Source organism: Mus caroli, chromosome 4 (genome assembly GCF_900094665.2).
Source record: "Mus caroli chromosome 4, CAROLI_EIJ_v1.1, whole genome shotgun sequence".
Taxonomy (NCBI): domain Eukaryota; kingdom Metazoa; phylum Chordata; class Mammalia; order Rodentia; family Muridae; genus Mus; species Mus caroli.
In genome coordinates, this window is record NC_034573.1 from 66,090,567 (window position 1) to 66,105,741 (window position 15,175).

Below are 15,175 nucleotides of genomic sequence, written 5' to 3' on the forward strand. Positions count from 1 at the left end.
CAAAGGACCAATGCTTTCTTCAAAATGGTTGACAAATATGCAGACAAACATATAACACATTATTATTATATGTTACAAATTATATGCAGATAGTAGTTGATAGATAGTAGCAGATAGATAGTTGAGCCCAGTATGTAAGGACCCCAGTATGTAGGAGAGATAGGCTCTGTTCAGACTCCATGCCATTACAAAGGCTATATTATTATAATATGTTACATATTACTAGATGTACTCACTGGAGTTGATAGATCCTTGATCTTTTGGAGAAATTCAAAATACATAAAAGGCACTTTTATTTATGATGAACTGAGGAGTTAGCACACATATGAATGAATTATATATATATAATTCATGAGCTATTTTATTTTAGCAAATACACATATGGGAAGTTACAAATGTTATACAATGGAATCTTCAGGAACTGGTTAAATATTTAGGATAAGAGGATTTTTTCTTCTAATGTATATAGATAATTTGTAATCATTTCCTTTTATTATTTGTTAAGTTTCCCTTATGGTTCTATATCTTGCATATATTTGTGGTACTCAAGTTTAAAGTGCGCTTTGAATTGGTATAATTATATCTTTAAGAGAATACTTGTTGCATAATGCTAAGAGACATAAATGTTTGTTTAAGTACTGAAGTAAAATAAACATTAGACATACTGTCACAGAGAAAGCTCTTAGCACATTGGTGTGTGGACTCCCCTGTCTACATCTATACAAACATATGCATTAAATAAAATCATAGACAGATATGCAGTTTGTAATTTTGACATGAAGGAGGCAGATACACAGCAAGCACGAGGTGCAAGGAACCATAAGATATGAGGCAATATTCATCTAAAAAAAAACATCATTATCATCATCATCGGCATCATCATCGAAATCATTGTCGTTGTCACCATCATCAATATTCATCAATAAAATAAAAAAAAGGGAAAAGAATTGGGAAGAAAAAGATATAATATGAACTCATTGTATTTTGTATTTCATGTATTTTACTTTCTTTTACTTTCTTTTTTTCTTAGATATTTTCTTTATTTACATTTCAAATATTAACCTCATTCCTAGTTTCCCCTCCAAAAATTCCTTATTCCCTCCCCTCTTCTCCTGTTCACCAACCCACCCACTCCTGCTTCCTGATCCTGGCATTCCCCTATACTGGGGCATAGAACCTTCACAGGACCAGGGCCTTTCCTCCCATTAATGACCGACTACACCATCCTCTGCTACACATACAGTCTAGAGCCATGAGTCCCACCATGTGTTTTCTTTGGTTGGTGGTTTAGTCCCAGGGAGCTCTGGTGGTACTGGTGAGTTCATATTGTTGTTCCTCCTATTGGGCTGCAAACCCTTTCAGCTCCCTGGTACTTTCTCTAGCTCTTTCATTGGGGACCCTGTGCTCTGTCGAATGGATGGCTATGAGCATCCACTTCTGTATTTGTCAGGTACTGGCAGAGCCTCTCAGGCTCCTGTGAGCAAGCACTTGTTCGCATCCACAATAGTGTCTGGTTTGGTGGTGGTCTATGGGACGGATCCTGAGGTGGGGCAGTCTCTGGATGGTCTCAGTCTCTGCTTCATACTTTGTCTCTGTCACTCCTTCCATGGACATTTTGTTCCCCCTTCTAAGAAGGATCAAAGTATCCACACTATGGTCTTCCTTCTTCTTGAGTTTCATGTATTTTGTGAATTTTATCTTTGGTATTCCAAGCTTCTGAGCTAATATCCACTTGTCAGTGAGTGCATATCATGTGTGATTGGATTACTTCACTCAGAATGATATCCTCCAAATCCATTTATTTGTCTAAGAACTTCATAAAATCATTGTTTTTAATAGCTGAGTAGTACTCCATTGTGTAAATATACCACATTTTCTGTATCCATTCCTCTGTTGAGGGACATTTGGGTTCTTTCCAGCTTCTGGTTATTATAAATAAGGCTGCTATGAACATAGTGGAACATGTGTCCTTATTACATGTTGGAACATCTTCTGGGTATATGCCCAGGAGAGGAATTGCTGGATCTTCCGGCAGTACTATGTCCAATTTTCTGAGGAATTACCAGACTGATTTCCAGAGTAGTTGTTCCACCTCCCAATCCCACCAGCAATGCAGGAGTGTTCCTCTTTCTCCACATCATGGCCAGCATCTGCCATCACCTGAGATTTTGATCTTATTCATTGTGACAGGTGTGTGATGGAATATCAGGTTTGTTTTGATTTGCATTTCCCTGATGACTAAGGATGTTAAACACTTCTTTAGGTGCTTCTCAGCCATTCGGTATTCCTCAGTTGAGAATTCTTTGCTTAGCTCTGTACCCCATTTTTAATAGGGTTATTTGGTTTCCTGTAATCTAACATTTTGAATTATTTGGATATATTGGATATTAGCCCTCAATTCAATATAGAATTAGTAAAGATCTTTTCCCAAACTGTTGGTTGCCTTTTTGTCTGACAGTTTTTTGTTTTTGTTTGTTTGATTTTTTTGTTTTGTGGGTTTTTTTTTTTTTTTTTTTTGCCTTACAGAAACTTTGCAATTTTATTAGTTCAGGTTTGCTAATTTTTGATCTTACAGTATTCATTGTATTTTGTACTTTAGTTAATATACTTTCATCTAACTTAAAATTTATTTTCTACATCACATTTTAGTGATGTTATTGGATCTGTCTGATTTCTTTGGTGGCTTATTTGTATAAACATTGAACAATTTATAGTATAGCCATATGATTGAAGCTTTCATCCATTTATAAGTCTTATCACTATTTCTTTGCCTTCTGCTATTGTTTTTTTGTTTCTTCTACACTAGTATATAGACTTGAGAAATCATTAAAAAAAAGTTACTCTTTTCAGTGACTCCAGAATTCACATTGAAAAATAAATAGCAAGTCTTGGCATCCTGGCCTTCATGTTCTTTCTTTCTGCCCTCTTTCCTCCCTCCTGTCCTTTCCCATTTCTGTTCTCATCCATCTCTTCTCCCACTCACTTCTTTTCATGTTCTTGCTCTTACCCTTCTCGTTCCGAACTGTTAAGGGCATTAGGAAATATTTTGAGGATTATTTTGTGAATGGGACGACATCCTTTTTGTTGCATCTTCCTCTGTCCAGATGCTATAATCTCCTAAATCACAACAATCAGCAAGTAACAGGTTTAGTTCTGGTGAATTACCTACTTCACACCCAGTTATGTTTGCTGCCTTCATATCAGTACAACTTGGATTAAGTCACTTGAATTGCCCTTGAATTAAACCATTCTTTATTGGTAGATGAGCAATTAAAGCACTAGAAGAAACCTGCAATAATATAAGCTATCAGTCTGTATAGAATCAATATCACAGTTGCTAAGAGAAGGTGTCAAGGAATTTCCACAGAATAATTGATTCAGCCTCTCCTTTATCAACTGGAAAATGATGACAAATATACCCAGTCATAAAATATCTATGGAGATTGGAAGTTCCAAATATTTTCATTGTAATCTTACCTTAGAATTTTGGACATAATATTAACAATCACATTATTATGTTGTTCTGTGAATCTAAGAAAGAGCTATAAAAGTGCTTTGTCAAGGCCCTCTAGCAAATGAACAGCTATACAGCAAAGGCTCTTTAAATGGACCTTTCTTCTTTTAATTTGCTTCATAAAGCTTGGAAAAGTAACCATTCAATCCAAGATTTTCTTTCTTTAGGAAAAAAATTATGCAGACTTAAATAGAAGAAAGAAACACAAGCAGCATAAAACCTGAGTACATGAGTACCTGAGTACTGAGTACCCCTTCCTGACTTATGAGGAGCAACATATACCCTGTCCAAGTCCTGGTGTGATAATTAAGATGCCATGTGATAAGTTTCACTATTTACTTGTTCAAGGCCCAGAGTGACACCAAGATTACATGTCATGAGCAACTGCATATACCCTGTCCAAGGCCTGCAGTGACACTCAAGATTACTCATAATGAAAACAAAAACAAACAAACAAACAAACAAACAAACAAAACCCAAAAACCAAACCAAACCAAACAAACCAACCAACCATGCACCGTGTGCAAGGACAGAATACCAACCAAGATTTCATGGGATTAGGAAGAACATGTACCCTGTCCAGGCATGAGTGACATACAAGATTATATGTGATGAGAAACATCATGTACTCGGTTCAAGGCCTGAGTGACAACCAAAATTACATGTGATGAGGAGCTTCATGTAATTTGTGTAATACCTGGGTGACATTCAAGTTCACAGGAGGTATGTAACCCTATGTACACTACAGCTGCTGGACATGAGTGAATGGTAAAGTTTAATTCATAAATTAAGCACTGAAAGAGATTAAAAGCTCACAAGAAATATAATAACTATAAATATAACAATACACATGGTGATGAAAACATGTACTATTTCAAAAGAGTTCTCTGTGTTGCAGATTTTAGTAACATTAACAATGATTTTATTACATGAAAATATTTTTATTTTATATCTTTACTCATGCATATACCTATATATGTCTCCTGTTTGTGAGTACCTGTTGAGGCCAGAAGAGGCCATTCAAAGCCTTGGAGCTGATGTTACAGATAGGTGTGAACTGGCAGATACAGATGCTTGGGACTAATCTAGAGTCCTCAGGAAGAAAAAAGAACAGAGGGCTTAAGCACTAAGCCATCTCTGTAGCCCCTGATTTTGATTTTTCTTTCCTTATTACTTTAAGAACTTTTTTCTGTTCACCTAAAGGAATAACATTATATTATATATAATAAAATTATATAACAACCATTTTTGACATGTTTTAGTTTCCAGCATCACTGCTTGGGACCTCTATTTAGTGAGTAAGGATCAGTGACTTGTACACAGGTGATACTGTGACAGTAGACAGTAGTAGTAGACTACTCTATTACTAACAGGATGATGGAGTGTGTGTGTCATGTAAACACCATTCAAATGGACATTTCACATCCCAGGCAGAATCAGGCAAAATGGCATAAGACTCTATGGTGCTCATGAAAATGGCATGAAACCTAAAACTTATAAATTGTCTATTTCAAGAATTTTCCACTTGATGTGCTCAGACTATGGTTGGTTGCAGACACCTAAAACCCAAATTTAAGCTGTGAATAAAGAAGTCCTATAGTGCTCACAAAAGAAGCTGTGAATGAAAAGAGCCTACTGTGTTCACTGTCTTCCTCACCTCCCCACTGTCTGTGCCATCAGTTGCAGTGTCACTTGAAAAGAAAAAAAAATTGTTTTTTTTGTAGATCAAGTACATATAAACTTGATCTTATCTCCCTTGAAGAATTATAATCTAAATTTATTTATCTTTGCAACCCAGGGTTTTCTCATATCTGGACTGAAGAAACTATAAGTAACATTATCCAAATGTGAATTTTATATGATGGTTGAGGAAGTGAATTAGTGTAGAGTGTATTCATAACTGGAATAGTTTACTATATCTGATCACTCATAATTGCCATTAGACAATATTTTAAGTAAGATTATAAATGAAAATACTCTTTCTACAAATCTAATTATTTGGCATTTGATGCCAAATTAATGACAAAATGATGTTTTGAATTTCATGAAAGCATAACTATACCTCATATCATAATTATTCAGGGATCTTTATAAAGTATAAAGCATGCATGCAGTTAGCGAATAAAGTCACAAAGTATGTCACAACAAACCTCCAATGAAAACATGTTCTAAGGAAAATATTAACATTTATTTTATTTGCATATAGGAATTCGAAGGGTCAGGGAATGTACCCAGCAATAAAACACTATCTAACTTGCCCAAGGGCCTTGGTTTATTGTCAATGGCTGAAGAAGAAATGGTCTGAGAGGATCTTATCATTTTACAAATATATCATATACAAATAAAGAAGGTAGAAAGTTCTGGAATCATGCCAAGAACTTAAAGTAAACTCAGTTTGAAACCTTAGTCTCTGTTGTTTTGTTTGTTTTACTTTTTGGGAAAAGGTCTTACTATGTAGCCTTGAGTGACCTGAAACTTGGTACATAAACCAGACTAGCCTCAAATGAACTCATAAGGTATCTCCCTATATCTTCCTCCCAAATATTGGGATTAAAAACCAAAGAGTACACATGGAGGAATCCATGGCTCCAGATGCATATGTAGCAGAGGATGGCCTTGGTGGACATCAATGGGAGGAGAGGCCTTTGGTACTGTGAAGGCTTGATTCCCCAGTGTAAGGGAATGCCAGTGTTGGGAGGAAGAAGTGGGTGGGTGGGTGGGGGAGCATCCACATAGAATCAGGGGGAGGGAGGATGGACTAGGGGGTTTCTGGAGGGGAAACCTAGAAAGGGGATAATATTTGAAATGTAAGTAAATAAAATTTCCAATAAAAAAAAAAACACTCTGGGATTATTTTTTTTTTTACTGTGGAAGTCTAGAGAGCAAGAGACTTACACATAGTCTTTGTAGTCTTCTTTCCTGAGCAACTATAAGAAGAGAACTATATGAGAAAAACTAAGAAATTCCAATTGCAATTAATAGAAAATGCTATAATTAGGAATGGAGTGTCACATAGTTTTACTAAACAGGTAGAGCTTGTGTGTGTATGTGTGTGTGTGTGCGTATGTTTGAGTGTACTTGACAGTGATTTTATATATATATATATATATATATATATATATATATATATGTGTGTGTGTGTGTGTGTGTATGTATATGTGTATATATATGTATATTATACTATTCAAGATTTTTAAAACTTTTCTACTTGCAAACCTTATTTTTATGGAACATTTTATAAGAAATTTTCTTATAAAACCTCAAGAAACATGTAGACATTTGTATTTATATAGATATACAAATCAAACCTTTACTTATAATAAATCATGAAGACATTTATTTTAAAATATTTTTTGCTATACATAAATTTTAACATTTGTAAAAGTGAAAATAATTTTGGATACTAATGAGTGAATATGCATATCTACTTTCATAAGGAGAATTAAATATTAGTTGAATGTTTGACACCTAATGGTGCAGTTTTCCACTTTATACTCAGTGCTGAGAAGGTTTCTTCATAAAAATACAGGTTACAAATGGCAGAAATATGCTTTGGACCATTACAGAAATTGTTGGAAGCATTGTCCTAACTCAAACCCAAATTCCCTTAATGATTGTTTATGAGATTCAACTCAGTAACTGAAATGGCAATATTCAAAGTCAACACCCTAGGAGCTGATACATTTCTGGGAATGTTTGCTGATATGACATGGCATGACAACATGGACAGTGTGCTTGTCCATGTATGCAGAACCAAGGTGTCAGTCCAGCTGCATGATGCAATACAGTAAGTGCTGCTGGGACACCATGGCTTCATTTCATGTTTGCAAGTGAATTAAGTATTCATGTTTTGTGCATTCAGAACCCTTTTGCTGTTGTCATTTTTGAGGTATGTAGGGCTTTAAAATTTATTTTTAACTATCCCTGAGAATTTCATATAATTATATTCACTCCCATTTACTCTTTCCAACTTCCCCTATAACTTTTCCTACATCATCTTCCTTCCAATTTCATCTCTTTATTTACAATAACTCTAACTAGTGTCCATATACACATAGTTACATGATCATTCATAGGATATCATGAAGTCTATTAGTAGTGCAGCCTCAAAGGTCAATGATTCTCCCTTCCTTGGAATTTATCATTTGGCAATAACTCCACAATAAGGACTGGAACTTGGGAACAACTTCTCTCAGCTATGCAAGAATTTGAATGTCTTGATCTTAGACAAGTCTTATATAGGTAACCAAAGATGCTGTGATTTAATTAGTAAAACAGGAACTCTAGTAAGAAGAAAAACTGAAGAAAGAAACATAGGATTTTTTCTCTCCAGTGTCTCTCTAAGGTGGGTCTGCTCAGGAGAGCACAGGCCACAGAAGTAACAGAACTTCTGGGGTGGGGTCCTATGGGCTTACATTTACAGCCAGGAGGTGGAGCTGATCCTCAGTCCTCTGTGCACCTTCCCTGCCAAAGGAGAGCTTGTCTCCAGGGAGTGCTCTGACCCTGGGACTCAGGGGGAGATCACCATTTTCTCTCCCATGTCTGTCTACTGAATGTCCACTCAGGAGAGCACAGGACACAGAATCAGTAGAGCTTCTGGGACAGGATCCTATGGCTCTACATCTGCAGCCAGGATTTGGGGCTGTTCGGCAACCCTCTGTGCACTGGTCTTGCCAGGAGAGAGATGATCTCTCAGGCATGCTGACACAGGCTAATAGACTCACAGGAGGAAAAAGCTAGAGGCAGCTAGAACATCTAACACCAGAGATTACCAGATGGTGAAAGGCAAACATAAGAATCGTAACAACAGAAACCAAGACTACTTTGCATAATCAGAGCCCAGTACTCCCACCACAGCAAGTCCTGGATACCCCAACACAAAGGAAAAGCAAGATTCAGATGTAAAATCATATCTCATGATGCTGGTAGAGGATTTTAAGGACATTAATAACTCCCTTAAAGAAATACAGGAGAACACAGCTAAACAGGTAGAAGTTCTTAACAAGGAAACAAAAATACTTAAGGAATTATAGGAGAACACAGGTAAACAGGTAGAAGCCCTTAAGAAACACAAAAATCCCTTAAAGAATTATAGGAAAAACCAAACAGTTGAAGAAACTGAACAATATCATCAAGGGTCTAAAAATGGAAGTAGAAACAATAAAGAAATCACAAAGGGGGGAAATTCTGGAGATAGAAATCCTAGGAGAGAAATCGGGAGCCATAGATGCAAACATCACAAACAGAATACAAGAAATGGAAGAGAAAATCTCAGGTGCAGAAGATTCCATAGAAAACATGGACACAACAATCAAAGAGAATGAAAAATGCAAAAAGATTCTAAATCAAAACATTCAGGAAATTCAGGACACAATGAGAAGTCCAAACATGGATAATATGTATAGATGAGAATGAAGATTTTTGACTTAAAAGACCAGTAAATATCTTTAACAAAATTATAGAAGAAAACTTTCCTAACCTAATGAAAGAGGTGCCTATGAACATACAAGAAGCCTACAGAACTCCAAATAGACTGCACCAGAAAATAAAATCCTACTGTCACATAATAATAAAACACAAATTAGACTAGACAAAGATAGAATATTAAAAGCCTTAAGGGAAAAAGGTTAAGTAACATATAAAGGCAGACCTATTAGAATTGCATCAGACATCTCACCAGAGACTAGGAAATCCAGAAGATCCTGGACAGATGTCATACAGACCCTAAGAGAACACAAATGCCAGCCCAGGCTACTATACCCAGCAAAACTCTCAATTACTATAGATGGAGAAACCAAAGTATTCCATGAGAAAACCAAATTCACACAAATCTTTCCATGAATCCAGTCCTTCAAAAGATAATAAAGGGAAAACTCCAATACAAGGAGGGAAACTATACCCTAGAAAAATCAAGAAAGTAATCTTTCAACAAACCTAAAAGATAGCCACATGAATAACATACCATCTTTACCCACAAAAATAACAGGTAGCAACAAAAACTTTTTCTTAATATCTCTTAATATCAATGGACATGAATCCCCAATAAAAGGATGTAGACTAACAGACTGGTTACATAAACAGGACCCAACATTTTGCTGCATATAGGAAACCCACCTCAGGGACAAAAAAAGACACTACCTGTCTTAGTCAGAGTTTATATTCCTGCACAAACGTCATGACCAAGAAGCAAGTTGGAGAGGAAAGGGTTCATTCAGCTTACACTTCCATAGTGCTGTTCATCACCAAGGGAAGTCAGGACTGGAACTTGAGAAGGTCAGGAAGCAAGAGCTAATGCAGAAGCCATGGAGGGATGTTCTTTACTGGCTTGCTTCCCCTGGCTTGCTCAGCCTGCTCTCTTATAGAACCCAAGACTACCAGCCCAGAGATGGTCCCACCCACAAGGGGCCTTTCCCCCTTGATCACTAATTGAGAAAAATGCCTTACAGTTGGATCTCATGGAGGCATTTCCTCACCTGAAGTTCATTTCTCTGTGATAACTCCAGCTGTGTCAAGTTGACACAAAACTAGCCAGTACACTACCTTAGAGTAAAAGGCTGGAAAACAATTTTCAAAGCAAATAGTCCGAAGACACAAGCTGGAGTAGCCATTCTAATATCACAATAGAACAATGCTAATTGATCCATTCTTACCTCCTTGTACAAAGCTCAAGTCTAAGCGGATTAAGGAACTCTACATATACCAGAGACACTGAAACTTATAGAGGAGAAAGTGGGGAGGATCCTCAAAGATATTGGCACAGGGAAAAAAATTCCTGAACAGAACACCAATGGCTTGTGTTGTAAGATCAAGAATCAACAAATGGGACCTCATATAATTGAAAAGCTTCTGTAAGGCAAAAAAGCAACCAACATATTGGGAAAAGATCTTTACCAATCCTAAATTTGATAGAGGGCTAATATCCAATATATACAAAGAACTCAAGAAAACCAAATAATCTGATTAAGAATGGAGTACAGAGCTAAATAAAAAATTCTCAACTGAGGAATACTGAATGGTTGAGAAGCACCTAAAAAAAAAAAAAAGTTCAACATTCTTAGTCATCAGGGAAATACAAATCAAAACAGCCCTGAGATTCCACCTCACACCTGTCACAATAGCTAAGATCAAAACCTCAGGTAACAGTAGATGCTGGCCAGGATGTGGAGAAAGAGGAACAATCCTGCATTACTGTGGGATTGGAAGGTGGAACAACTACTCTGGAAATCAGTCTGGCAATTCCTCAGAAAATTGGACATAGTACTACTGGAAGATCCAGCAATACCATTTCTGAGCCTATACCCAGAAGATGCTCCAACTTGTAATAATGACTCATGCTCCACTGTGGAAAGAACCCATATGTCCCTCAAAAGAGGAACAGATACAGAAAATGTGGTACATTTACACAATGGAATATTACTCAGGAATTAAAAACAATGAATTTATTAAATTCTTAGACTAATGGATGGATCTGGATGATATCATCCTGAGTGAGGTAACTCAATCACAAAAGAACACACATGATATGCACTCTCTGATATGTGGATATTAGCCCACAAGCTGAATACCTAAGCTACAATTTGCAAAACACATAAAACTCAAAAAGGAAGACCAAAGTGTGGATACTTTGTTCCTTCTTAGAATGGGGAACAAAATATCCATGGAAGGAGTTACAGAGACAAAGTGTGGAGCAGAGACTGAAGGAATGACCATCCAGACACTGATTGACCTTGGGATCCATCCCATAAACAACCACAGAACCCAGACACTATTGCAGATGCCATCAAGAGCATGCTGACAGGACCCTGATAAAGCTGTCTCCTGAGAGGCTCTGCCAGTACCTGGCAAATACAGAAGTGGATGCTCACAGCCATCCACTGGACAGAGCACAGGGTCCCCCATGAAGGAGCTAGAGAAAGTACCCAAGGAGCTGAAGGGTTTTGCAAGTCTCGTAGGTGGAACAACAATATGAACTAACCAGTAACTCTAGAGCTCCCTGGGACTAAACCACCAATCAAAGAAAACACATGGTGGGACTTGGCTCTAGCTGTATTTGTAGCAGAGGATGGCCTAGTAGGCCATCAATGGGAGGAGAGGCCCTTGGTCCTGTGAAGGTTCTATGCCCCAGTATAGGGGAATGCTAGGGTTAGGAAGCAGGCCTGTGTTATTGGGGAGCAGGGGGAGGTTGGGAGGGGATAGGGAATTTTTGGAGGGGAAACTAGGAAAGGGGATTTTTTTTTTTTTACATTTCTTTATTTACATTTGAAATGTAAATAAAGAAAATATGTAATTAAAACAAAAGAAAGAAACATGGAACTCATGGTTCCCTTAAAGAGTGAACAATTTTTATTTTTTCTACTGCTATTTATGTTGTGTTTGTTTAACAGCTAGATATAATCTTCCACACATAGTTATTTAATGGTACATATTTCTATAATCTAGCTATTATAGCCTGCATCATCTTCCATAGTTTTCTTAGAAATAGTAGAGCCTAGATTGACTAAAAAAATATCTTAGTGAAGCTTGAGTTTTCTACTTTATTTTCCTAAATGGTTTTACTGCCAATTTTCCTTTTGAATATTTACATTTATACCAATAATTTTGACTGCTATCTTGGTAGAAGAGCTTCTTTTTTGCTGTGATTAGTGATGAATGTATTCTGTATCTAGCACAACCATGAGCAACACATGAACCTGGATAGGTGGACATTGGTAAACAAACACTGAACTCTGGGTTCACTTCATGAATGAACAGTTTTTATTTTTCCAATGCTGTTTATATAGCATTCAGTCAGCTACTATCAGAGCTTCAACAAACAGTTTCTTGGATCTTTTATCTGAGCTCCCCCTTCCACATTTCTCTGTCCTTGTGATCTTGTTTGCCTTCAAGGACATTGCTCCCAGGTTTTATGCTCTGCCTTGTATTTTACAACACCATGTATCCACTTCTCTGTCAGAGCTTGTGACTGAGAAAGTAACTGTAGACCATCTGCATCCCTGAAAATGTGGGGATGCCATAACTAGTCATGGTGTTGTTGGCAATTTTTTCCGCTATAGTAAGACTCCCTGTATGTGGTCCTGATCATCAGTTTAAGAATTTATGTGCTCTATATAACATGAAAAATGAAATATGTTGTTTGTGGGCCAGTAGTAATAGTGGTATAAAATAAGGTAAATTTATTATTCACAGATTAAAATAAACTAACTTCATTATATGATTACATATTTAACCATATTGTGAAGTGAGGCATCCAATATTATTACTGTTTGCTTATTGAAATCTAAATCTGATCTTAATTAGAATATTTTCCTAGGTAATTAATCTTACCATATTGGTAAAAACAGACGACAAACTATGAATGGCGGCAGGGAGCCAGCCACTACATATATAATCATTTCTTGAAGAGCTTATATAAAGCATAAAAAGGATGTTTATGTTTTAGAAGAGACTTTCCAGATTTTCTTCAGAAGGGTCTTTTGATATTAGCTTAATCAAATGTTACATAACTGAGGCTAAGTTGATGGTAGTTGCCGATTTGTGCTTATAAATGTATCTGGGAGACATAATTGGCTACTGTAAGTCAAAAGATGAGATGTCGTTCTTTAATGAAAGTATAATGCCAACAAAATTCCAGACAAAATTAGACAATATATGGCAGCACTATCATTCTATGCCCATGTTCTTATAAGGTCTTAGCAGAATCAACTAAGCAGGGCTCACAGAGACAGAAGCAGCAGCCATTGAGACTACATGGTTCTGCACTAATCCCTCTGTGTGTATGCTGTGGTTTTAGCTTCTGGTTTTGCTGGACTCCTAACAATGAAAGTGGGGTGTATCTGACTATTTTTCCGGCTCATAGGATATTTTCTCTTCTACTGGTCTGTCTCAACTAGTCTTGATATGAGGGCTTATGACTAGTCTTTTGGTACCCTGTTATACCCTATTTTGTTGATATCCTTGAGAGGCCTGCTCTTTTCTGAAGGAAAATGGAGGAGCAATGGGGCTGGAAGAGAGGAGAGATGAAGAGCAGTCTGCGAAGGGGGGAGGAATGGGAGACTTCTGATGGAAAGTATTGTATGAGATAAAAATAAGGAAAAAAAATTACCAGAAACAAAATGCTAAGCATGAATGACTATATGTATATATAAAGAACTTCAGCTAGTTTGTGTTCTGTTTGATTTCAAACATGCAAAAGGCACAAGTCACTCATCCTTGTGAAATATTTTCTCAGGATTTGGTCAGACAATTCTCTTGATTCAGATTGTTAATTATACCAGTTGTGAATAATGAGGCTGGCTCCCTCACGATTCCTAAGGAGTTTTCATATGGAGTTATTCTTAATCATATGCTTAATGTTAGCTGTACCCTTCTTCAAATGCAGGTGGGAATTCAGAGGACATGTTATTAAAATATCAACCCACAAATGTCTCAAATATTTCACAACTAGCTGGTTTTTAGGCTCTATTCCTTTAAATCTGATTTATAGTTAGAGAGTTGAAAAATATGGAACAGTTTGCAAAGTATTTGGACTATAGTATAAATTATATTTTAAAAACACTTTTAGTTTGTAAAGATTTTTGTATAATCCATTTTTATCATATTCACCCATTTTGCAATTGCTGCAGATTTATCCCATTTTTCCTACCTAACTTTGTACCCTCTCTCTTAAATAAAATGAGAAAAGAAGAATCTATGGTCTTCATATACATTTGAATGTGAGTTGGAGAGTAATCTGCAATACCCATAGCCACATCCTTGATGAAAATTGTCTCTTCTCTGCTCGATGCTATGAACTACCAAGATCTTTTTATATAGGGGTGATAGTTTGTTCTCATCTCCCTACAACATGCTAGAATTTTGCTGGACCAGAGCCTGTGCAGGTCTTGTGCATACTGTCTAAACTGCTGTGAATTCATGATGCGCAACTATCCTGCCATGTACAGTAAAGAGTGATTCCTTGTAGTCATTCATCTCCTTACACTCTTGGTTCTTACACTTCCTCTTATGCTATGATTTGAGAGGCATGGGAGATATAGAATATCTCACAGAGAGCTGAGTAGATTCTTATTTCCTATACTGGAATCACATGTGGGTCCCTGTCGTTGCCATCTACTGCAGAAAAAAAAAAAAGTTCTTTGATGAAGTCTTAGAGATGCAATAATATATGGATATAGTCTTAAGCCATTGGGAATTTGTTTAAAATGATATTCATTTAGCTGTGTAATAGCACCATGACCTGTCTAGTCATAGTTTGAAGTCTAGAATAATGGTGCTATGCATGGGTTTCAATCTGTGGAGCATAAAGTGATTGGTTATACCTATAACATTCATGGCATAATTGCATTAGTGGGTCTGTTTTTCTTGGCCAGTCGTTATAGCTCACAGCATTGTAAGCTGGCTAAAATTTATGATTACCTTTCTCCTCTGGTGGCATGCATAGGACATAAAGGCACTGTGAAATCTAGCCAGCCAGTACAGTAGAGATGAAGAGTCCAGGTGAGTACTGGTTTTGAAATTCTTTGTTTCTTTGTTTGTTTCTTTCTCTCTTTCCCTCACTCTCTTCTTTCTTTCTTTCTTTCTTTCTTTCTTTCTTTCTTTCTTTCTTTCTTTCTTTCTTTCTTTCTTTCCTTCCTTCCTTCCTTCCTTCCTTCCTTCCTTCCTTCC